At 43.4% G+C, this 23,434-nt stretch overlaps 1 long non-coding RNA gene across 1 annotated transcript in view; it reads left to right on the top strand.

Annotated features, from left to right (window-relative positions):
* The window catches only part of LOC130355341 (uncharacterized), a 102,175-nt gene that overhangs the window by 277 nt on the left and 78,464 nt on the right, over positions 1–23,434 (top strand). The window lies entirely within an intron of this gene.

Raw genomic sequence — 23,434 nt, 5'->3', positions numbered from 1 at the left:
CATAGAGGCAAAAAAAGTAAAGCTATTGCTAATACTCTACAAATATATCAGATTAGGATCCATTGCTGACCAATGCATTACATTAGATAAATATATACAACCGCAGGTAACCTACATTATATTAAAGACCACGATAGATATTAACATGAGGGGCCCCTCACATCACCACCCATACGGTCCCAGATATTGTAATACATATAAGGGTGGATTTTGTTTCAAAGAGAGGCTGTATTCCGTATGATAAGGTAAAGAACATATATTAGTGGTGGTATCAGGCATGCGGCGGAGCTATATGTAAGATACAAATGATAGAACACGATAGGGGCTCAAAGGATCTAGAAGATAGAGAGGTTACTTGATAAAAGAAGTGAAACAAAGACACTCATTGAGACCCCCTGGGGCAACCGTCCCCAGTCTGTAGATCCATTGAACCTCCTTCTGTAAAAGTATTTGATCCAAGTTTCCGCCCCTTATATTGGAACGGACAACCTCCAATACTTGAAATGTGAGGGCACGAGGAGATAACGCATGGGTAGTCCACATATGGTTGGGTACAGGCTTATCCCGTTTGTGATTTATATCACCGACGTGCTCCAAAACGCGACGACACAACTCCCTCTTGGTTTTACCTACATAGAGTAGGGGGCATGGACACTGGCAGGCGTAGATGACTCCACGTGTTTTACAATTAGCGAAGTCCCTGTTGAAGAATCTATGCCCGTCGTGTGGGCCTGTCAGGGATTTAGTTATTTTGATATAATCACATCCCTTACAGACTCCACACCGGTATGTGCCATTTATGTACAGGTGGTGACAAGTGACTATGTATTAGCCTGTCGCCCAGGTTTCTACCTCGTCGGTACGTTATTTGGGGGCGTTCTCCCACTAGATCGGTTATTGATGCATCTGATGTTAGAATAGGCCAGAATTGCATGATGATTTGACGGATAGAATTGGCCACTATGTCATATGTACCAATTATTCTCAGACAGTTATCATCTTTTTTAGGTTTGGGAGCTAGCAGGGTGCCTCGATCCCTTTGGTTGGCCTCATTGAAGGCTTGTTTAAGGATACTTTCCGGGTAACCCCGCTCCCTAAACCTCTGTCTGAGTTTATTGGATTCTGATCTGAACGATTCCTGGCTGGAGCAATTACGTCTCATACGAAGATATTGAGCTTTAGGGATGCCACGTTTTAGAGGAGTCGGATGATGACTCTCCCATTTAAGAAAGCTATTATCTGCAGTAGGTTTTCTATATACGCAGGTATCTAGATGTCCAAAGGAATTCCTGTCTAAAACCACGTCTAGAAAACACAGAGAATTTTTATGAATTTCGTATGTAAAATGGAGACCCAGCTGATTGACATTAAGATCTTGTACGAATGACATGAATTCATCCCTTTGTCCAGTCCAAATGATGAGCACATCGTCAATATACCTTCCCCAGAAGGATATTGACGATTGATATTTCTCATATGCATCACTGAACACAACAGATCTCTCCCACCAGCCCAGATAGATGTTGGCATAGGTGGGCACTGCTGGACTGCCCATGGCAGTCCCTCTGAGCTGGTGGAAGATCTGTGCGCTAAAGATTAAATAATTCCTAGTCAAAACGAAGTTTAATAATTTTAGTATAAAGTTGTTATGTGCTCTCAGATGTATGCTCCGACTGGACAGAAAGGATTCCACAGCCTCCATCCCCTTATCATGGGGTATGGAGCTGTACAAAGCTTCGACGTCTATTGAGCATAACCATGCTTCATCATCCAGGGTAACATCCTCCAACTTGAGTAGGAGATCCGTCGTATCCCTGATGTATGAGGGAAGGGATAGTACGAAAGGTCGTAGAATTTGGTCTAGATAGACTCCTGCATTTTGGGTTAGATTATTTATGCCTGAAACAATCGGACGGCATTTAAGTGGGGAAAGGCCTTTGTGTATTTTTGGGAGACCATAAAATGTGGCAAGAGTAGGATGCGATGGATAAAGGAATTCATGTTCCTTTTCGTCAATCAGCTCAGATTTTAGTGCCTCATCAAGTATTTTTTTGAGTTCTTTTTGAAACATGGGTGTAGGATCTCTTTCGAGGATACAATATCCAGTCCTGTCTTTTAGAGCATTTTTGCACATGATGATATAATCAGAATATTCCATAATCACCAAGTTTCCGCCCTTATCGGATGATTTTATCACTATTGATCTATCCTTCTCAAGTACTTCAAGGGAGTGTAATTCTTCCCTGGTAAGGTTTGTAACTGGTTTATGATCCATTTTTATGGTCTCCTCTATAGCTTTAGTAGTCACTCTTAAGAATGTACTAATGCTGTCGTCATCATTATTCGGAGGCATCCTCGTACTACGTGTAAGGCATGTTGAAAAGGGGCCTTTCCCTGGTTCTCTATCCTTATCTTCTAAAAGAGAGACAAGGGCCTGTACATCCGTGAGTTTTTCGGGAGTAAGGCCATGTTCCATACCTATTCTTGTATCACGCATTCTGAAGAACTTCTTCCATCTGAGAGACCTAGCAAAAAGATGAAGATCCCGTACCCAGCCAAAAGCATCTGGCCGGTTTGTGGGGATAAAGGACATGCCCTTTTTCAACAGTGAAAGTTCAGACGTGGTAAAGTTTCTCTTAGAGAGATTGATAATTTGTTTATCGCCGGCAGAGGGACCAGTAGAGGAAGATCCAGCTACCAGGGTAGATGTTATCCCTGGCTCTGGGTGGGTAGCGTACCTCTCTCCAAAAAAGAAGGAGCAGAGGACGAACTCGTGGAGGGGGGAAGTGTAACTGTATTGATTTGTGGTGGCGTGGGTGCAGAGGAGGACCCATAATAGGAGGATCCATGTGCTTGGTTCTTGTTTCTGCCTCTTCCTTTGTCCCTGCCCCTGCCAGCATAATTGTACCTGTTCTGCCATCCTCCTCTTCCTCTATATCTCGTACCGTAGGGTGATCTAGAACGGGACCCCCTATTGGATTCCTGGTCGGAGTTCTCCGTGTCGGAGGAAGATACCTCTGTATCAGTGCCGCTTCGACCACCGGCACCCAGAAAGGAGTAGGCTCTGTTTTCTTTAAATTCTGTTAGATCTCTAACGTATTGTTTATGTTTCCTATCTTTTAAGATGTATTTACATTTTTCCACCTTATTCTGCAATTCAAGTTCTTTTTTTGCAAAATTTGGATCTGTTTTCAAAGTAAGAGCAATATCAATCGACTCCTGTAATTTATGAGTTGTGGTGGTTAAAGTTCTCTTTTCCTCTTTTTCTCTGTTCATAAAGCGGAGTGAGCATATGGTTGCTTTTTGCTCCCACTTTTGCATCAATTCTGGAGTGCGTGATCTCTCAGCAGGGACCACATTGATCCTTAGCCCCTTTGGTACAATGTTATTGGAAATATAGCTTTCCAAAGAGCGTACTTCCCACCAGGATTTTATATTATCCCTGTAATGATTTGTTAGATCCTTAAACACTGAGTTTAAAGTAGGTATCTCCTTGCTCCTCAAATTAATGTTTTTATCAGAGAAGACCTCTCTCGCCTCCTCGGCCCAACTATCGACGTTAATACTGTTGGACAGAAAATTCGCCATCTACAGAACACCACAGGTCAGATACTCATTTAAAGGGATATATTTCTATGAAACAAGCAGCCGTCAAAACCGCAGCTGATACGGGTACAGCTAGAATAAAATCCCAGTATACTCTGGAACAAAAAAGTAGAGAAAAAATATATCACTGATCTCAGACTACGCCAATTTACGTGGTCAGAGTACCATCATGATAAACGTCATGAGAATTATAGAAAATTTATCACAGAGAGAATTCCTCCTGATCGACTAGATTAGGGTAAAATATAAAACATAGCCTTTAATAATAATTAATTAAAACCTCTATATAGAAAAAACTGCAAAATGAATAGAAAAACGTGTACAGTGGTGTCACAGCACTCAAAAAAATAATAATTTTACAGATAGGGGGGGGGGGGGGCATTAGATGTACAGCTATAATATCTATATATGATGGGTGAACAACCAATCCCTACAGATATGATTTGATAGATGCTAATAACAGGGGGATGTGCCCACTAACGGCTAAAATGTCCACTCCTCTGTCCCTGCCTTTTGAGGGACCCACCTCCTTAATAGGGTGGCCTTAATCACGGTGCCGGGCCCTACCCTGTCTAAGTGAGGGAGAAAATAATAAACATACGATAGAAGGCAGTAGGCCGTGGACTAGTACTGTGTGGGTGTATACCCCGGGGCTCAATGTACGACCAAAAGAAATAACGTGCTAGAAATAACGTGCCAGATAAAAATAGAGAGCAAGTAGCCAAGAAACAAGCAGTATTATCCCAGATAACAATTCCTACGCGTTTCACCTGCCTGATATTGCAGGATCATCAGAGAACAACACTTGGCACCGAAATATTTAAAATACAAGATACATCTGTAACACCATTATTTATAGAGTCACAGCTTGTCAGCAATAGGATAAACAGCAAAAAAAAAAATATATATATATTGAATAGATATAACAATAACTTAATTGCGTCAGATGAGTGTATTGGAGTAGTGGTTTTGCAACAATTGGAGGCAGACTGGTTGGGAAACATTGTCTGTTTCCTAACTCAGTGTTTCCCAACCCGTGTGCCTCCAGCTGTTGCAAAACTACAACTACCAGCATGGACTGATAGACTGTGCATGCTGGGAGTTGTAGTTTTGCAACAGCTGGAGGTCCCCCCCCCACCGTGAATGTATAGGGTACATTCACATTGGCAGGGGGCTTACAGTGAGTATCAGGCTGCAAGTTTGTGATGCAGCAAATTTTGCGCGGCAGCTCAAACTCGCAGCCGGAAACACGCTGTAATCCCCCGCCCGTATGACTGTACCCTAAAAACACTACACTACACTAACACAAAATAAAATAAGAAGTAAAAAACACTACATATACACATACCCCTACACAGCCCCCCTCCCCTCCCCAATAAAAATGAAAAACGTCTGGTACGCCACTGTTTCCAAAATGGAGCCTCCAGCTGTTGCAAAACAACAACTCCCAGTATTGCCGGACAGCCGTTGACTGTCCAAGCATGCTGGGAGTTTTGCAACAGCTGGAGACACCCTGTTTGGGAATCGCTGGCGTAGAATACCCCTATGTCCACCCCTATGCCAATCCCTAATCCAGGCCTCAAATGCGCATGGCGCTCTCACTTTGGAGCCCTGTCGTATTTCAAGGCAACAGTTTATGGCCACATATGAGGTATCGCCGTACTCGGGAGAAATTGCCTAACAAATTTTGGGGGGCTTTTTCTCCTTTAACCCCTTATGAAAAGGTGAAGTTGGGGTCTACACCAGCATGTTAGTGTAAAAAAATAAATTTTTTACATTAACATGCTGGTGTTGCCCTATACTTTTTATTTTGACAAGAGGTAAAAGGGAAAAAGGCCCCCCAAAATTTGTAATGCAATTTCTCCCGACTATGGAGATACCCCATATGTGGGCGTAAAGTGCTCTGAGGGCGCACAACAAGGCCCAGAAGGGAGAGTGCGCCATGTACATTTGAGGTGATTTGCACAGGGGTGGCTGATTGTTACAGCAGTTTTGACAAACGCAAAAAAAAAAAAAAACCACATGTGACCCCATTTCGGAAACTACACCCCTCACGGAATGTAATGAGGGGTGCAGTGAGAATTTACCCCCACTGGTGTCTGACAGATCTTTGGAACAGTGGGCTGTGCAAATTAAAAATTTCGTACAGCCCACTGTTCCAAAGATCTGACAGACACCAGTGGGGGGTAAATGCTCAGTGTACCCCTTGTTACGTTCCTCAAGGGATCTAGTTTCCAAAATGGTATGCCATGTGGGTATTTTTTGCTGTTCTGGCACCATAGGGGCTTCCTAAATGCGACATGCCCTCCCGAGCAAAATTTGCTCTCAAAAAGCCAAATATGACTCCTTCTTTTCTGAGCATTGTAGTTCGCCCATAGTGTTTTTCAGGTCAACTTATGGGGTAGCTCCATACTCAGAAGAGATGAGGTTACAAATTTTGGGGGTATTTTCTGCTATTAACCCTTGCAAAAATGTGACATTTGGGGGGAAACACACATTTTAGTGAAATTTTTTTTTTTTACATATGCAAAATTCGTGAAACACCTGTGGGGTATTAAGGCTCACTTTATTCCTTGTTACGTTCCTCAAGGGGTCTAGTTTCCAAAATGGTATGCCATGTGTTTTTTTTTGCTGTTCTGGCACCATAGGGGCTTCCTTAATGCAACATGCCCCCAAAAAACCATTTCAGAAAAACGTACTCTCCAAAATCCCCTTGACGCTCCTTTGCTTCTGAGCCCTTTACTGTGCCCGCCGAACACTTTACATAGACATATGAGGTATGTGCTTACTCGAGAGAAATTGGGCTACAAATATAAGTATAATTTTTCTCCTTTTACCCCTTGTAAAAAAGGTAAAAAATGTAAAAGTGTAAAAAATGAAGATTGTGAATTTTCTCCTTCACTTTGCTGCTATTCCTGTGAAACACCTAAAGGGTTAAAATGCTGACTGAATGTCAATTTGAATACTTTGGGGGTTGCAGTTTTTATAATGGGGTCATTTGTGGGGTATTTCTAAGATGAAGACCCTTCAAATCCATTTTGAAGTGGTCTTGAACTGGTCCCTGAAAAATTGTGAGTTTGGAAATTTTGTGAAAAATTAGAAAATTGCTGCTGAACTTTGAAGCCCTCTGGGGTCTTCCAAAAGTAAAAACACTTCAATTTTATGATGCAAACATAAAGTAGACATATTGTATATGTGAATAAAAAATAATAATATTTGGAATATCCATTTTCCTTACAACCAGAGAGCTTCAAAGTTAGAAAAATGTTCAAATTTTTCATCAAATTTTGGGATTTTTCACCAAGAAAGGATGCAAGTTTTGACAAAATTTTACCACTATGTTAAAGTAGAATATGTCACGAAAAAACAATCTCGGAATCAGAATGATAAGTAAAAGCATTCCAGAGTTATTAATGTTTAAAGTGACAGTGGTCAGATGTGCAAAAAATGGCCGGGTCCTAAGGTGTAAAATGGCTGGGTCCTTAAGGGGTTAAAGACGTATTCCAGGAAAAAACTTTTTTTTATACATCAACTGGCTCCAGAAAGTTAAACAGATTTGTAAATTACTTCTATTAAAAATTCTTAATCCTTTAAGTACTTATGAGCTTCTGAAGTTAAGATTGTTCTTTTCTGTCTAAGTCCTCTCTGATGACACGTCTCGGGAAACGCCAAGTTTAGAAGAGGTTTGCTATGAGGATTTGCGTCCCCAAGGGGTTAAGGACACAGCCCATTTTGGACTTAAGGACACAGACAATTTTAGTTTTGCAAAACAAAAATAGAGAAACAGAAACAAAGCCGCACATCCATCATTAGTATTCTGATCTACTTGCTTCTCAGCATAATTTCAAAAACTGACAGGTTGTTAGTATACTTTTTGATTAAAAAGTACAAGCCCACTCGTAATGTCAAGGCCGCCTATTCAGAGTGGGCCCCTATCCTAACACTGGCGTAGTGCCGGACAGTGGCCACTGCTACCGAAACACCATGCCCACAGGGGGAATGACCCAGTGGCCAGGTAGCCCCCCTGCTGCCCGACCAAGCCCCTTGCTCTGGGCAACACCAAACCACAGACAAAGCATCACAGAAACAACGCCCACCGCAGAGCACCACACAAGTGTGAACACCTACCATGTGCTCCCTGCCAGAGGGCTGGGCGAATGCTGGGAGCATATGGGTTATATGCTGTTTCCTGCCAATTAAAAATGCCTGGGATGAATGGGTTGAGTGGAGTGCTGGCTATGAAAGAGGGGACAGACTACAAATGTACAACAAAAAGAGAGGAACAATAACACAGCTGCACATCCACAATTTGTATTTTTGTGTAGGTTGTTAGTATACATTTTAATCAAATTTTAGATTAGCATTTTCATTTTTTCCTGCTTGTGTTTTAAGAGACATAACTTTTTTCTTTCCATCTTCAGACCCATACGAGGGCTTGTTTTTTGCATGACCAATTGTACTTTGTATTGACGCTTTCATTTTACCATAAAATATATATGGTACAAAAAAAATTATATGACTTGTGTGGGGAAATTAAAAACATAAATGAAATTTTGCAACTTTTGGTGGTTTTGTCTTTATGCTGTACAGTTTACGATAAACTGAAATTTTTTCTTTATTCTGTGGGTCCAAACGATACTCATGTTTACATGTAGAGATGAGCGAATTTTTGAAAAATTCAATTTGGCCGATTTGCGCATCGCTATTAGAATCACTGCTGCAGAGCGTCTGGATGTGGCAGCAGGGAGCCCATTTGGCGTCAAAATTGAAGAGAATAAATAGATTTTATGTAATTTTTATTTAATTCAATTAAAATTTATTTACATTTTTCGAGTACTCATTCTGGCGAGCATCGAGCAGGTGGTCCGCCGAGAGGCGAGCTACCACCTGTTCCAGCCCGTGCCTCTCAGCGCCCCGCCCACCCCACACTTTCTTACTCTATGTGGAACTGCAAATGTTTCATGTAATCAGTTATGGTTCATTGTTATCGCTCCAACCTGTTTCATTGGATTCTTGTGTTCATTATACAGCTAATATATGACATCAGTGTCCCGCAGCGCTTGCGATGTCACTGACCACGTGCACCTCCACCAGGAAGTCCCCACAGGCCACCATAGTGGCTGAATGGCACAGCTTGGAGTTGGCAGCAGCATGAGAAGAACATACAGTGGCTGAATGGCACAGCCTGGAATTGGTGGCAGATGAGGAGACCATATAGTGGCTGAATGGCACAGCATGGAGGTGGCAGCAGCATGAGGAGAACATATAGTGGCTGAATGACAGTCTGGAGGTGGCAGAAGCATGAGGAGACCATATGGTGGCAGAATGAGAGAGCCTGGAGGTGGCAACAGCAGTATCAGGAGTCCTGAAAGTGACCCGGTGACAGAGTGGTGCGGTGGGTGGCAATACCAGTTCCCGGGGACAAAGGTTTGTGAAATGGTCTGATGCGGAGGAATGTTTGTAACTGGGGAGCAGCACCACAAATCTGATTGGCACTATATATATTTTTGAATAGTGTTGAGCAAGAATATTCGTAATGTAAAATTTAATCGTGAATAAGAATATTGACAATTCGCGATTTCGCAAATATTTAAAATATAGTGCTATATATCCCATGCAAATTTTGATGCTAATTTTTCATGCATATTTTTATTTTTGTCTTCATTTTTTTCACATGCAAATTTTTATGCAAATTTTCCATGCGAATGGAAAAAAAGTGAGTGGACATAGCGAATATGCAAATTTCACAAACATAGGACAAATAATCGTCAATATATTCGCGAAATATTACAAATTCGAAAATGGCCCCTGCTGCTCATCACCATTTGTGAAGTGTTGGTGGGGCACCATGGCTAATCTACACTGAAGCATCAGGCAATAGTGGGTGGAAATCCTGGCTGATCCATGCCTGATTCATCTCAATAAAGGTTATTCTCTCCACATGGCCCCGCTGCACTAAACTCCCACTCTTATGGCACACTACTTGCCCGGCAGGACAGCTTTTCCAGGGTAAACTCTGCTAGTTGCAGCCACAAATGGGCACGTCAATGTATGCCACCACCTGGTGGTTCAGGTCCTGCTCCAGGTCTACCTGCCCAGAGAGACTCCGAGGTGAGCCCAGAGAGACCCTGAGTCAGACCTGCGAGAGGATGGCATCGGCCAACTGACTACGTAGGATGTCTCTGTAGTAGGTCAGTTTGTCCTCCCTCTCAGTTTGTGTAAAAAAAGGCCCTGATTTTGTGGCGGTAGCAAGGGTCCAATAAGGTGGAGAGCCAGAAGTAATCCCATTGCCGAATGGTGACAATTCAATGGTCACTACACAAGCAAGTGAGCATGCATTGAGCCATTTGTGCAAGTGACTCGGAGGGACTCCCTGCCTCCATCTCCACTTCATACTGCCACAGTGTGTCTGGGTCCCCTGTCTCGCCTTCCTCATAACCCTCTAGCTCCTCTGGCTGCTCCTGCTCCTCCTCTCCTGTCAGATGACTAGAAAAACCGCCATTTCGCTAAACCTAAACTGTGCTCCACTGTGCCCCTCCCCCTTGTGCCCCTCCCCCTCCTTCAGTTCAGCCCCCACAGGGCTCATGGGGCCGTGAGATGTAGGCGCCACGTCTCTAGTGACCTGACCAGCCATCGTTTCCAACAGAAGTTGTAGGAAATGAAGCAGTGGAATGACGTTGTTCATCCTGTAATCCTGGCGACTGGCTGATAATGTGGCTTCCTCAAAGGGCCTAAGCAAACGGCAGGTGACACATATGAGCTGCCACTGGTTGACATTGAAGTTACACAGGGGAGTACCCCTATCCACCTGGATCATCAAGAAATCGGTGATGGCTTTTTTCTGTTTGTACAGTCGGTCCAACATATGGAGGGTGGAATTCCAAAGTGTGGCAACTCCACAAATCAAACTATGTCGGGGGATACCGTTCTGACGCTGCAGCTCATGGAGGGTGTACTTTGCGGTGTACGAGTGGCTGAAGAGCATGCAATGTTTCCTTCCCATTGTTAGGATGTCTTGCAAATGTTGTGAACACTTCAGAAACCGCTTGACAAGCAGATTGAACACGTGTGCCATGCATGGCGCATGGCTCAGCCTTCCTTGTTGCAGCGCAGACAAGATGTTCTTCCCATTGTCAGTCACCATGGTTCCTATTTCCAGTTTTCGTGGAGTAAGCTATGGTCCGATTTCTTTATTAAGGACTTTTAGCAGTTCCTCCCCTATGTGAAGAACAGTGTGACACCGTCGTGCCCTGCACACATGGTATGCTAAAAGGGCACTGAGACTTGTCTGTGCAGTGGAGGCTGAAAAAACGGTGGAGGATGAGGAGGCGGAGTCGCACACTGTCACAGGACCAATGGCTTAGAGCATGGAGGAGGAAGCGGTGTGGCCTGTCCAAGTTGGTGTTGTGGCTGTGCAGGGACCACATTCACCCAGTGGGCCGAAAAGGACATATATTGTCCCTGGCCATAGTTACCGCTCCAGGCGTTGGCACTGCCGTGCACTTTGGTACACACTGACAGGCTTAAGGACTGGCCCACCTTCTCTTCCACAAAATTGTGCAGGGGTGGTACTGCCTTATTCGCAAAGAAATGACGGCTTGGGACTCTCCACCTCGGCTCGGCACAAGCTATCAGTTCTCTGAAAGGTGCAGAGTCCACCACTTGAAAAGGGAGGGACTGCAGCACCAGAAACTTGGACAGGAGCACATACTGTTGTCTCTTGGACGTGGCTTCGCCGATGGATTGCTGGCAGAATGACTGACTAAAAGTAAGAGGAGCAGGAGCATCTGGAGCAACAAAAGGAGGGTATGACAAACAGCTCCCTTTGGCTGAAAGAGGGAGCGGTGTGCCACTGGGTCATGCAGCAGGCTGGACCATTACATCAGAGCCATGATTCACCCATGCCTTTTTATGCTGGTGCAGCATATGTTGATGCAGGGCCGTGGTGCCAACATTGGGACCCTGGCCACTTTTCACCTTCTGCCGACACATCTTGCATGTGGCTATGTTAACCTCCTCCAGATGCTTGATGAAAAACTGCCACACCCAGGGTAGCTGATTTTCCCACCAACAGTCCACACTAATTGATTGCTACTGCCGCCGTCTCCAGGAACCCCTATTCCACTACCTCCCGGGAAGGTAGGCTGCGGCGAAGCAGGTGGTCTCCGCCAAGCATGTTTGGCTCCGGAATTTCCACTTCTTCCACCATGCTGACTGCCAACCATGCTACCACCTTGCTGGCTCAGCTGCTGCCTCAAGGGCAACCTGCAACCTTCTTCTCCTGGTGATGATGAAGCCCCCTCTGCACCCGACTCCCAATTGCGATCGGCTTCATCATCAATAACAAGTGTCTGCATGTCGCTGATGTCCTTCTCAGGTTCCTCAACAGTGACTGCTACCTTGACAGATTAACAGGTACAAAATAGTACACTACTTCAAAGTAGGTATGTGGTATGCATTTATGAGGGGATGACAATGTGCTACAGTACGCTTAAAAAAGTATTGGAGTAAAACACCAGCCGGTAATTGCTGTTGCCTGGCCTTTTACAGTATGTAGGCCCTTGACAGATTAACAGGTACAAAATAGTACACTAATTAGATGTAGGTATGTGGTATGAGGGCAGAAAAATGTGCTACAGTACGCTTTAATTATTTGAGTAAAACACTAAATGGAGTTTAATGAAGCGATTCATTTGATAGAATCACAGCGATATTTGCATTCATTCCGAATCAAATTTTTGATTAAATTCGTAAGGAATTCAGATTCGTCATATTTGATTCACTAATCTCTGTTTACATGCTTTACTATTATTGTACTGCTGCACAAGAAGCTTGGCCATTCTGCACACCAGAGGGAAGTAAGACACCACCATTGCCCATTTGGGCTTATCAGACCCCCAAGATTGCACAGCAGGGGACTAATAAGACCACCAGAACCTCCAGTTTTACTATAGATGATGGGATTGCTCTGTGCGCTACATTACTCACTACAGAGCTGTACATTTAAACAACATGTCCTAAAGGGGTTAAAACTTTGGGGATAAGTGTGTAATCAAGGGGGTTCTGACCTTTGTGACTGCCCCGATCTCCAGAAAGGGGTACATTCTCTCCCTGCGTATGAAGTGGTGTCTCAGCACTGTCTATTGGAGTGCCAGGGATTTTTAGCACTCCCGGAAAATGGGGAAAAGCTTTAAAATAGTGGAATACCCCTTTAATACATTTTACCAGAAAACCTGATGTTTGGATGACTTCTACTGGCCACAGAACTTTGCAACCATCATTACTATTAAACATCTCCAATAAAAGAAAATGTATATTGGCTTTGATTGGAGTGATTTGTTTAGAGTTGTTGATCATTCTTTAGGAATGTCTTTATTGATCTTTTGTCTGATCATGAGCACTGGGTTCAGATCTCTGGACTTAATATACCTAATAGGTGATTTAATTAAGACTTAATTGTTACAGCGGTGACTCCTATTATAAGATTAGGATCGCCAAAACACAGTATCAATTATTTGTAATAGGTCTGGAGAAGAAAGGCTTGACTGAAAGGGAGACTCTCTAAGCAACGTCGTCTTGTTGTCAGCTATACATCATGCAGTCTTTCAATTGGCTAAATGTTTGATCCAAAGACTTGGGTATATAGTTCATAAAACTGTACAATTGTATAACATTTGAGAAAATCGGATCATCCACACTTTCAATGTGCTTTCTGCAGTCTCTTCAATTTATTGCTAGTCATGACCTTATACATGAGGGGGGGGGGGGGGCTGGGTATTGTCAGATTGCATATCCTAACATGAGAAAAGGAATGGAAATTATGAGTCAGTCTATTGTCCTTCGGTATGGTTTGAAATAGCTGCATATGATACAACAGGATATTTTGGTTTAGTTCTGCAATTTTTGTAGTAAATATTTCATATTTGTATTGTCAGGAAGCTGTAATGGTTCCAAAATGATGCTGCCTATGCACAGTGAGGCAAAAAAGTATTTAGTCACAACATGATCCCCCCATGCTTCACAGTAGGTATGATGCTCTTTGGATGCAACTCAGTATTCTTTCTCCTCCAAACACGATGAGTTGAGTTTTTACAAAAAAGTTCTACATTTGTTTCATCTGACCATATGACATTTTCCCAATCCTCTTCTGGATCATGCAAATGCTCTCAAGCAAACTTCAGACAGGCTTGGACATGTACTGGCTTAAGCAGAGGGACACGTCTGGCACTGAATGATTTGAGTCCCTGGCGGTGTAGTGTGTTACGGATGGTAGCCTTTGTTACTTGGTCCCAGCTCTCTGCAGGTCATTCACTAGGTCCCCCCCCATGTGGTTCTGGGATTTTTGCTCACCTTTCTTGTGATCATTTTGACACCATGAGGTGAGATCTTGCATGGAGCCCCAGATCGAGGGAGATTATCAGTCATCTTGTATGTTTTCCATTTTCTAATAATTGTTCCCACAGTTGATTTCTTCACACCAAGCTGCTTGCCTATTGCAGATTCAATCTTCCCAGCCTGGTGCAGGTCTACGATTTTGTTTCTGGTGTCCTTCGACAGCTCTTTGGTTTTGGCCATAGTGAAGTTTGGAGTGTGACTATTTTACACCTTAGGACCCGGCCATTTTTTGCAAATGTTGTGGTATCTTGCATCCTTTCTTGGTGAAAAATCCCAAAATTTGATGAAAAATTTGAAAATTTTGCATTTTTCTAACTTTGAAGCTCTCTGCTTGTAAGGAAAATGGATATTCCAATTAATTTTTTTTAATTCACATATACAATATGTCCACTTTATGTTTGCATCATAAAATTGACGTGTTTTTACTTTTGGAAGACACCAGAGGGCTTCAAAGTTCAGCAGCAATTTTCCAATTCTTCACAAAATTTCCAAACTCACAATTTTTCAGGGACCAGTTCAGGTTTGAAGTGGTTTTGAAGGGTCTTCATATTAGAAATACTCCACAAATGACCCCATTATAAAAACTACTCCCCCCAAAGTATTCAAAATAACATTCAGTCAGTGTTTTAACCCTTTAGGTGTTTCACAGGAATAGCAGCAAAGTGAAGGATAAAATTCACAATCTCCATTTTTTACACTCACATGTTCTTGTAGACCCAATTTTTGAATTTTTACAAGGGGTAAAGGGAGAAAATTTATACTTATATTTGTAGCCCACTTTCGCTCGAGTAAGCACATACCTCCTATGTCTATGTAAAATGTTCGGTGGGCGCAGTAGAGGGCTCAGAAGCGAAGGAGCGACAAGGGGATTTTGGAGAGTACCTTTTTCTGAAATGGTTTTTGGGGGGCATGTTGCATTTAGGAAGCCCCTATGGTGCCAGAACAGCAAAAAAAAACACATGGCATACCATTTTGGAAACTAGACCCCTTGAGGTACGTGACAAGGAATAAAGTGAGCCTTAATACCCCATAGGTGTTTCACGAATTTTGCATATGTAAAAAAAATAAAAAAAAAATTTCACTAAAATGTGTGTTTCCCCCCAAATTTCAAATTTTTGCAAGGGTTAATAGTAGAAAATACCCCCTCAAAATTTGTAACCCCATCTCTTCTGAGTATGAAGGTACCCCATAAGTTGACCTGAAGTGTACTACGGGCGAACTACAATGCTCAGAAGAGAAGGAGTCATATTTGGCTTTTTGGGAGCAAATTTTGCTCGGGGGCATGTCGCATTTAGGAAGCCCCTATGATGCCAGGACAGCAAAATAACCCCACATGGCATACCATTTTGGAAACTAGACCCCTTGAGGAATGTAACAAGAAATAAAGTGAGCCTAAATACCCCACAGGGGTTTCACGACTTTTGCATACGTAAAAAAAACAAAATCACTAAAATGTGTGTTTCCCCCCCCCAAATTTCACATTTTTGCAAGGGTTAATAGCAGAAAATACCCCCCAATATTTGTAACCCCATCTCTTCTGAGTATGGAGGTACCCCATAAGTTGACCTGAAGTGCACTACGGGCGAACTACAATGCTCTGAAGAGAAGGAGTCATATTTGGCTTTTTGAGAGCAAATTTTGCTCAGGGGGCATGTCGCATTTAGGAAGCCCCTATGGTGCCAGGACAGCAAAATAACCCCCACATGGCATACCATTTTGGAAACTAGACCCCTTGAGGAACTTAACAAGGGGTACAGTGAGCATTTACCCCCCCCCCCCACTGGTGTCTGTCAGATCTTTGGAACAGTGGGCTGTACAAAATTTTTAATTTGCACAGCCTACTGTTCCAAAGATTTGTCAGACACCAGTGGGGTGTAAATTCTCACTGCACCCCTCATTACATTCCGTGAGGGGTGTCGTTTCCGAAATGGGGTCACATGTGTTTTTTTTTTTTTTTTGCGTTTGTCACAACTGCGGTAACAATCAGCCACCCCTGTGCAAATGCAAATGTACATGGCGCACTCTCCCTTCTGGGCCTTGTTGTGCGCCCTCAGAGCACTTTGCGCCCACATATGGGGTATCTCCGTATTCGGGAGAAATTGCATTACAAATTTTGGTGGGGCTTTTTTCCCTTTCACCTCTTGTCAAAATGAAAAGTATAGGGCAACACCAGCATGTTAGTGTAAAAAAAATATTTTTTTACACTAACATGCTGGTGTAGACCCCAACTTCACCTTTTCATAAGGGGTGAAAGGAGAAAAAGACCCGCAAAATTTGTTAGGCAATTTCTCCCGAGTACGGCGACACCCCATATGTGGCCCTAAATTGTTGCCTTGAAATACGACAGTACTCCGAAGTGAGAGCGCCATGTGCATTTGAGGCCTGAATTAGGGATTTGCATAGGGGTGGACATAGAGGTATTCTACGCCAGTGATTCCCAAACATGGTGCCTCCAGCTGATGCAAAACTCCCAGCATGCTTGGACAGTCAACGGCTGTCCGGCAATACTGGAATTTGTTGTTTTGCAACAGCTGGAGGCTCCATTTTGGAAAGAGTGGCGTACCAGACGTTTTTCATTTTTATTGGGGAGGGGGGCTGTGTAGCGGTATGTATATATGAAGTGTTTTTTACTTTTAATTTTATTTTGTGGTAGTGTAGTGTAGTGTAGTGTTTTTAGGGTACAGTCACACGGGCGGTGGATTACAGCGAGTTTCCTGCTGCGAGTTTGAGCTGCCGCGCAAAATTTGCTGCATTGCAAACTTGCAGCCTGATACTCACTGTAAGCCCCCTGCCCATGTGAATGTACCCTGTACATTCACAGGGGGGAGAGAACCTCCAGCTGTTGCAAGACTACGCACAGTCTATCAGTGCATGCTGGTAGTTGTAGTTTTGCAACAGCTGGAGGCACACGGGTTGGGAAACACTGAGTTAGGAAACAGACAATGTTTCCCAACCAGTCTGCCTCCAGTTGTTGCAAAACCACTACTCCCAAACATTCTCAGGCATGCTGGAAGTAGTAGTTCGGCAACATCTTTAGAGCCAGATGTTGCCGACCTACAACTCCCAGCATGCTTGGAGTTGTAGTTTTGCAACATCTGGAGGACTACAGTTTGCAGACCAAATACAGTGGTTCCCAATCTGTGCCCTTCCAGATGTTGCAAAACTACAACTCCCAGTATGCCAAAACTGTCCAGGCATGCTGGGAGTTGTAGTTCTGCAACATCTGAAGGGCCACATGTTACAGAACTACAACTCCCAGCATGCCTGGACAGTAAGGGCATGCTGAGGATGTGTAGTTTTGCAACATCTGGAAGGGCACAGTGGTCCAAAAACTGTGGACCTCCAGAAGTTGCAAAACTGCAACTCCCAGCATGCCCAGATGCCAAGGGCTGTCTGGGCATGCTGGGAGTTGTAGTATACAGGGTCCCAATACAGCAATGCATGTCGCTTTACGGTGATGTGCATTGCTGTAAAGGGCCCGACCGCGGCTGAAGAGGAACTCACCTGTCGCCGTCGCTGTCTTCATCGCCGGGATCCGGGTCTTCAGGGATGAGGTAACTACAGTGTTTAAGACATCTAATAGTTCGCGCACACGAGAGTGCGCACACGTGATGATAAGCCCAGGGACGAGGAAAAGAGATCAAGAGTTCGCGCAGCCGAGACTACGCCACTCACGTCATGTACTGACGTAGTAAGTAAACAAAAGAATTGATTGGCTAACGGACCTGAGAAGGATGTCACAAATTAGGGCTGACCTTGGAGCAGGACTCTAAATGGAGCCAGAGCCCATCAATCAAAAGGGCTGATCCAATGAGCTGCCTGCATTTTGACAATTGCAGCTCATTGGTTGTGTAACACATCCTGCTGTCTATCAGTGACGTTACAAACGTAGGTTATAAACATGACCGACATCGCATCCACGCTCATTTGCCCGCTACCTCTTGATAACGCTACGTCGTAGCGAAAGATGTTGAGGGGGGCAGAGTGGATATTTTAACCATGGCAGCGCTTCTGCTCCTATGCAATAACCCTGTATGACCTGCATGCATACAGGATAGTTTACAAACAAGGAGGAAATTAGCAGAGAAGTCTGCATTGAAAATCTAACAATCAAAAGGATAATTGGAGCAAACAGCGCTGTTTGATTTTAATACATATGTGTAGAAACTAATAAAGCTTATGGAAATTTTAATCACAATAAGTAGTATATGGGAAATTAGGTTTTTTTTTGGATTCCCAAAGGGGAATCTATTGGAAATAAACATACAAATTTAACCCTCCATATGCTGGTCTTACCAGGTATGGTGAACTACCAGGGCCAGGCCCCAGCACTCCCCCGTCCCCCGCCGCGTCCTTCGGTCTTCCTCCCGTCCTCTCCGGACTTCAAGGGGCCGGGCAGGGTGGGAGGAAGTAACCGCCGCCCCCTGCGATTGGTCGGTTAGCTAACCAACGGATCGCAGGGGATAGGGGGAGGTGGCAGGCTTGCCATCTCGCTCCTATACTCCAGCATGGTCCTGGCCGTCTGTGACAACCGGGATCATGCAAAATTACCGGGCGGTCGGGTCCCAGAGACCCGATCAGCCCAGTATCCCTGCAGATCGCAGGGGCGACTTCCCTCGCGATTTGCGGTGATCGCTGACATGGGGGGCCTACATGGCCCCCCTCTGCGTTTGCCCTGGATGCCTGCTGAAGCATTTCAGCAGGCATCCGCTTCCGATCTCTGCCCGGCGCGAGGCAGGGACCGGAAAACGCCAGGACGTACGGGGACATCCTGGGTCCTTAAAGCCCAGATTGTGGGGACGTCCCCGTACGTCCTGGGTCCTTAAGAGGTTAAGGTTGCGGACAGGTGTCTTTTATACTGATAACAAGTTCAAACAGATGCCATTAATACAGGTAACAAGTAGAGGACAGAGGAGACTCTTACAGAAGAAGGTACAGGTCTGGGAGAGACAGAAATCTTGCTTGTTTGTAGGTGACCAAATACTTATTTTCCACCATAATTTGCAAATAAATTCTTTAAAAATCATACAACGTGATTTTCTTTCTCCTCATTATGTTTTTCATAGTTGAGGGTTACCTATGATGAAAATTACAGGCCTCTCTCATCTTTTTAAGTGGGATAACTTTCACAATTGGTGTCTGACTAAATACTTTTTTCCCTCACTGTACTACTAACTGCTTATTGGGTCTTAATATACTGTATTTTTCGCTGTATAAGACGCACTTTTTCTTCCCCAAAACTGGGGGGGAAAAGTTGGTGCGTCTTATACGGCGAATACACCCCTATCGCGGCGGTCCCTGCGGCCATCAACGGCCGATCGCGGTGATGCCCTGTATTAACCCTTCAGACGCTGCGATCAAAGCTGACCGCCGCATCTGAAGCGAAAATAACACTAACCCGGGTTCACCGCGATTTCACGAACAGCCGGTCCCGAACAGCCGGTCCCGAACAGCCCGACTGAACAGCCGGGTTAGTGCTTACAGGACACCGGGAGGGACCTTACCTGCCTCCTCTGTGTCTTCTGCCGGCGCTCTCCTTCCTCGTCATCACGTCGTCGCGCACGTGCGTCGGCGTGCATAACGACGTGATGGCAGCGACGGAGAGCGAGGATACCCGGCCGGCAGCAGAGACATTCCGGAGCGACGGGGACACGGCAACAGTGAGGGAGCGACATCCAGGGCAGCAGTGACGGGTCCGGAGCGACGGGGACACGTGAGAATTACCTCCTATGCAGTGGTCTTCAACCTGCGGACCTCCAGATGTTGCAAAACTCCAACTCCCAGCATGCTGGGAGTTATAGTTTTGCAACATCTAGAGGTCCGCAGGTTGAAGACGACTATTGAGTTCAGAATCTTTATTTTTTTAGATTTTGCACCTATAAATTGGGTGCGTCTTATACGCCGGTGCGTCCTATAGGGCGAAAAATATGGTAATAATAATGATAATAATAATAATTATTATTATTATTTATATAGCTCCACCATATACTGAAGTTCTTTTCATCCCTTAAATCAGTCCTTTCCCCCTATGTACTATTTTTCAAACAAGAAAGTCAATACAGTATTATCACATTTATATGGAGATTTGTTCTAATATAAAGAAATGATGAAATGCTTTGAAATTCATGAATTTAATCAATTTTATATTTTATTCAATGTCTATAGTGAATGGTTGTTTTTAACCTTTGTTACCTTTAACATTAGTTTGAAATCATACTATTCATTGTATTAAACAAGGTCCTGGCACTCGTAAGTCATATAGCCGCAAGGAACTGGATGTTCCAGCTATCTCAGGACAGCATAATACAGCAGCTGCCAACAAAACTGTATACATATTGGAAAAGCCCAAACAGTGAATGGCAGGGAAAATGAAATTTCTCATACAGGTTACAAAACCTGATGCAAAATGCTATCGTTGCCATTGCTGCTCACACGATACTTGGTGAGAACCAAATCACTCTCACAACCCTACACTTATTAGAGTACTGTAGTGCCTGCAACACACACTCAACTCACAACCTAAGTCCTAACTGTGGATTAAAACAATAACCAAAGCCCCACCCCCCCACCCCCAACATGTTTCACTACTCAACATGTAGCTTTATCAGGGGTTAATGGGTTAATGACACGTTTAAACGCAGACTTAGGTTATATGACATCCTGTAATGACATCATAAGTGGTCTTCATTATGACTAACTTGTGGGCATAGGTAAACCATTCCCCAATCACATGTCTGAATTCCTACCTGACAATAAAATGAGTCAGTCATTTAGGACCTCACGCCAGTCAATGACCTCCCTATGTTTGATAATTCTATAGGATCCAGAAATGTCATATGACATACCTGAACAGGACTCAAAAATGCACCCAAACTTAGATTCCAACAGGACACAAAAAGTAGTAGAGTTGAGCAAACTTTTTAAAAGTTTGCAAACCTTTTGGAAAAGCTTGGTTTGCGGCAAACAGATTCTCTGAAAACCGGCAATAAAATAAGCCTCAAAACATTTGTATAACACTGTCCAAGAGCTCTATATAACACTGCTAGGGTCACCTGGAAATGTATTCAAGATGTGAACCTTCCTTCATCCCTCCTTGATCAATAATCACTGTGAGTGTTTGAGACATTTTTTCAATTGAAAAATATTTGGAGTCTATTGTGATGTTTTTGGGTTGATTTGGCACCAAGTAGTCAAACGGCAGAAAAACTGCAAGTCAACTTTTACTCTCATCGGTTTCAATGCATATTTATGATAAAGAAAGGTAGAAACACTATGGCCCTGATTTACTAAGAGTGGAGTGTATAAGTTTTCTTTGTGGGTTTTTATTCCCAACAGGTATTTTTCCACTGTATTTACTAATGTTTCCCTACGTTTTGCTTTTTTTTTTTTTTTGCACATGCTCTGAGCTGTTGGGTTTTCCAGAGCTCAAATCCACCACATTTTCTGTTGAAACATTAGTAAATATGTTGGGATTTTTTGAAAATTTCAGGAACATGCCCCCCCTTTTCTGTTACCACGCCCCCTTATTCCGCCGGCAACGCCATATTTTTGGGTTTTCTAAATAAAATGGACAGTTGGTTGAATTTTTGGGAAATTTTGGTACAAATTCTGGCGCAGACACAATTTGTGGCGCAATGTGACACATTTTTGTGTACAACCTAACAAAACAAGTCGGGTTTACAATAGTAAATAAGGGCCTTTATGTTAAATTAAACCCAGAAAATACACGCAGCTTGTCCTAAAATGTGTTCCACATTCAAGCTCAACGCTTTCAATGCATATTTATGTTAACCCAGGTAGATATTCTATTTGGTTGATTAAACCCAGAAAATGCACGTAATTTGGCCTTAAAGCGTACCCGTCAGATCCAACAAAGAATTTTTTTAAAATTTATCACTCAGTACCCAATCCTGACCAAGTACATCAATTTTATGTGTCTAGCACCTTGATTTATTTTTTTATTACACTTTTAATTTAACTCACTAGTCTGAATTCCTCTCAAAGGGAGGGGGCGTGGCCTCACTGTGCAGGTCTCCGCCCCCTCCCTCAGTATGCTGTCTGCTCACATCTCCCCTACCATTAGCAAAACTACAACTCCCAGCTTGTCCTCGCTGACAGTAGCGGGACACAATTTTTCCTCTAGCTGTGAGCCCTGCGCTCACAGCTGTCAATCAAGAAAGTGTGTCCATGACATAGGTGATGATGCATGGACACAGCAGGACTAGTATGTGTCCAAGCACATTAGAAAATGTTCTAATGAAAGCAATTGCAAAACCTATTGGTTTTGCAAGCTTTACAACTTATCAAAAGTTTTTGTATCTGACAGTGCTCATTTAAATATGTATTTCATGTTCACTATAAATGCTTTTAATGCATTTTTATATTGAAATACAGGTCAGCCCACTGATTTGCTCAGCTTGCTTTGTATTGTAATGTAATAGCTTTTGTTAGTTAGTTAGAAATTAGGTTGTGAATTCACATTTTTCTTTATACATTAAGTATAGCTCTAATACTCCCTAAAATATTATCTTCAGCTTTCAAAATGTCACCACATCCTAGAAACTTGATCTATTTAGTAACATAGAGAATGAGACTATCCCTTATACATAAAAATGATACAGATTTTTCTCAGTTATGTAGACTACTATTTGGACTGCCGTGTCTTCATCATTAGAATAGTGTTCTATGCAGGCACAATTATAGTGATGAATGTGGGCTCGCTGCCACATCCTGTATTTGTCCATGGATGTGTTTGCAAAACAATGTGGTTCTTATAGAAAATGACAAATCCCTGAACACTTTATTGCCTTCAGCAACATTTGCCAACTGCAAAATTGTTCCATGTAGGTTAAGCTTTTTTGTCTTGTTATGAATGTGTAATGTGCAGGTTAAACTTTTCCATATATAATGTATATGAAAGAAGTTTTTTAGCACGTGACTTTTAGAGATGAGTGAATCGAACTTGATGCGAATATCGCCACGATTGTATCGCGCGAATCGCTTCATTAAACTCCATTTTACAGCGTTCCAGGCTATTGGAGAGCTGAGATGGCGGATCCACATGTGAGTACATGGGGCAGGGGATTATGGGAGGGCGGGAAACAGCGGCGGGAATGAAGGTAGGTGGGCTGACCCTGAACAACATGTGAGATGCAGCCTATCAGTGTTCACTGACCCCTATGATGTCACAGCCCCTATATAATCGGCGGCCATCTTGCCTCTCTTCATTTCATCTATGCATTCAGATGGAGAGGACGGGACTGTGTGTGTGTGAATAGCTCATACCACAGCGTTACACTGCAACTGCTACTCACATCAGCATTAGGGAAAGGCAGGAGTGCAGAGTGCTTTGCTGTTACTCTGAGAAGGATCATTGATAGCTAAACCTCCTATTCACGTTATTGAGCATTGCAGCAGAGAAGGGCAGATAGCT

This window comes from Hyla sarda, chromosome 2 (assembly GCF_029499605.1).
Source record: "Hyla sarda isolate aHylSar1 chromosome 2, aHylSar1.hap1, whole genome shotgun sequence".
Taxonomy (NCBI): Eukaryota; Metazoa; Chordata; class Amphibia; order Anura; family Hylidae; genus Hyla; species Hyla sarda.
This window is presented reverse-complemented; position numbering and strand designations above follow the sequence as displayed.